Raw genomic sequence first — 3340 nt, 5'->3', positions numbered from 1 at the left:
TAGTTAACATAACTTTTCACTAAATCCTGCTCGCAAGTTACGTTAAATTCCTACCAGCGTTATAATGATAAGCATAACAATAACCGTACATATCGCAAGCTTGATGAGTACGATGTAATGATATTCCCAGTGCAAAGGCTTCAGCGAGGATTCAAAATTATTCGGCATCCCGCAACCCTGCGAAATTATACCATTTCCATTCGCACGCCTCCTCCTTTCTCCATCTTTTTTCTACGCGCGCATAATTTCTTAGCTCGCGCCTTCTGGCTCGCGTCATCTGCACACGTGTAACCGTGCCAACGATCCATATTCCAAAATCACATTGTATTGCCGTGAACCGTCGGCGGCGGCGGCGACGGTGAAGGCGGAAGTCACAGAGGGAGAGAGAGGACATTTCAGCACGGGCATATGCAGCACGGAGTCTGGAAGCGCGCCTAGTGCGCCGAGTGCATTCACTATTCACTTATCTAGGTCAGTTTGCCCAACCCAGCCGAGGCCTCGACCCTCCCCGAAATCCACCACGGCTTCGTCAAACTCACCCCGTACTCCCTGAGAACCGGCTGGGTCCCACCCATCTCTGTGGCAACGGTTAGTTATCTTGACGATGTTTTCATTTGGCGGAGCGGGAGGGTGATAGAGAGAGAGAGAAAGAGAGAGAGAGAGAGAGAGAGAGAGAGAGAGAGAGAGAGAGAGAGAGAGAGAGAGAGAGGGCGGCAAAGTACAGGCCGACAGGATCTGCACGAGAGAAGAAGCGAGCTCTGAAAGCTTTCAGAGCTCACCTCCTGTTTCTCTCTCGTAAATGAAAGAACGGCCGGGAGAGCATCGTCGAGGTCGGACGATGAAAAATAGGAAGGGTCGTGGCCGGAGGAACAACGTGGAAACCATTTTTTGTCCTTTATTTCTCTCACTCTCTCCTTCCTTCCTTCCTTCCTTCCTTCCTTCTTTCCTCCATGTCGTCCCGTCAACCTCTACCGACGATGAACGATCTTATTTTGCGTACGGTGTCCTCGGTATCAAGCTCATATAAAATTCGCCCGTCCGACCAGAATGTAGGCGGGGGTGACACGTGGAGAGATCTCACGTCGTCCGTCCAGATTTTGAGACACTTTAAATCGCCCGGAATCTACTTTACGAGGATCAAAAGAATTTTTTTGTCGGTGCTTCTCGAACGCCAAGACTCAGCCGGACTTGGAGAGAGGGAAGGGGGACATTATGTTAACATGGCCTCGCACTTCCAATCGGGGAACCCGAGATACGTGGGAAGCATTGTAGTAAAATGTTCCTTCGAGTTGCATTCTTTTTACTTCTTACAACGTTCCAAATAACCCTCACTTTGAGAAACTTTAGGAGAGCTTCTTCTTCTTTGTCGGTCGTACTTATAAGTGTCTTTGTGCTTATGAGACAGTCCTCGTACGTATGTTTGGTTGATTACCGAAAGTGGCGCGAAAATTTTTCAAAAAGAATATTTCCCTCGGCGTAATGTCCGTTCTCGTTTGTTGCGCGACATTTACGTCACCCGGAACACGACGTTTTCATTCGGCCAGTAAAATCCGATGTTATTACCGGGCGCGTTTATTTCTCGAAGTTTGCCGCGTCGTGTCGCGCGATATATATGAATATATGCGACAGAATGCGCGACGAGATCCAAAGATGCGTGATAAGCACGCGTTTCTCTACGACAGCTTACAGTGTTTATGCTAATAGCGATGTCCTTATCGTGCGCTTTTATCTCCTAGTAAAGGAGAAATCCATCTCGTCGGCAAGCAAAATTTGCATAAACGTGTTTACCACTATCATACACGTTGAATCGCGCCGGTAATTATCCTTTGCCGATTAATTGTGCCGTTGCACAATTGTGGTTTTACATTATATAACCATGGTTATATACGCATTATATACGCTATTGCGTATCGCCGATATCACATGATACGTTTCGGTAATGTTCTTCTCTCGAAGAATTTTTTCAAAATTTCTACATTTTGAATTACCAATATCTGTATTTTCATATAACCACGCGTACATATGGTCTATGAAATGTTCAAGAGTAAACAAATATTCCACTGTAGCTGATTGCAGTAGTTTATTGTAATTTTATTAGGGGAAGTTTTCTGGTATAATTAGCCGAGAAAATAAAAACTTTTTGTGAATCTTTTCCGAAGAGATTATATATATATATATATATATATATATATATATATATATATATATATATATATATATATAATCTCTTCGGAAAAGATTCACAAAAAGTTTTTATTTTCTCGGCTAATTATACCAGAAAACTTCCCCTAATAAAATTACAATAAACTACTGCAATCAGCTACAGTGGAATATTTGTTTACTCTTGAACATTTCATAGACCATATGTACGCGTGGTTATATGAAAATACAGATATTGGTAATTCAAAATGTAGAAATTTTGAAAAAATTCTTCGAGAGAAGAACATTACCGAAACGTATCATGTGATATCGGCGATACGCAATAGCGTATATAATGCGTATATAACCATGGTTATATAATGTAAAACCACAATTGTGCAACGGCACAATTAATCGGCAAAGGATAATTACCGGCGCGATTCAACGTGTATGATAGTGGTAAACACGTTTATGCAAATTTTGCTTGCCGACGAGATGGATTTCTCCTTTACTAGGAGATAAAAGCGCACGATAAGGACATCGCTATTAGCATAAACACTGTAAGCTGTCGTAGAGAAACGCGTGCTTATCACGCATCTTTGGATCTCGTCGCGCATTCTGTCGCATATATTCATATATATCGCGCGACACGACGCGGCAAACTTCGAGAAATAAACGCGCCCGGTAATAACATCGGATTTTACTGGCCGAATGAAAACGTCGTGTTCCGGGTGACGTAAATGTCGCGCAACAAACGAGAACGGACATTACGCCGAGGGAAATATTCTTTTTGAAAAATTTTCGCGCCACTTTCGGTAATCAACCAAACATACGTACGAGGACTGTCTCATAAGCACAAAGACACTTATAAGTACGACCGACAAAGAAGAAGAAGCTCTCCTAAAGTTTCTCAAAGTGAGGGTTATTTGGAACGTTGTAAGAAGTAAAAAGAATGCAACTCGAAGGAACATTTTACTACAATGCTTCCCACGTATCTCGGGTTCCCCGATTGGAAGTGCGAGGCCATGTTAACATAATGTCCCCCTTCCCTCTCTCCAAGTCCGGCTGAGTCTTGGCGTTCGAGAAGCACCGACAAAAAAATTCTTTTGATCCTCGTAAAGTAGATTCCGGGCGATTTAAAGTGTCTCAAAATCTGGACGGACGACGTGAGATCTCTCCACGTGTCACCCCCGCCTACATT

Source organism: Odontomachus brunneus, unplaced genomic scaffold (genome assembly GCF_010583005.1).
Source record: "Odontomachus brunneus isolate Ranch 3 - 2012 unplaced genomic scaffold, Obru_v1 Obru_scaffold_008, whole genome shotgun sequence".
Classification (NCBI taxonomy): Eukaryota; Metazoa; Arthropoda; class Insecta; order Hymenoptera; family Formicidae; genus Odontomachus; species Odontomachus brunneus.
The sequence above is the reverse complement of the archived record's forward strand: the minus strand, read 5'-3'. Positions refer to the sequence as shown.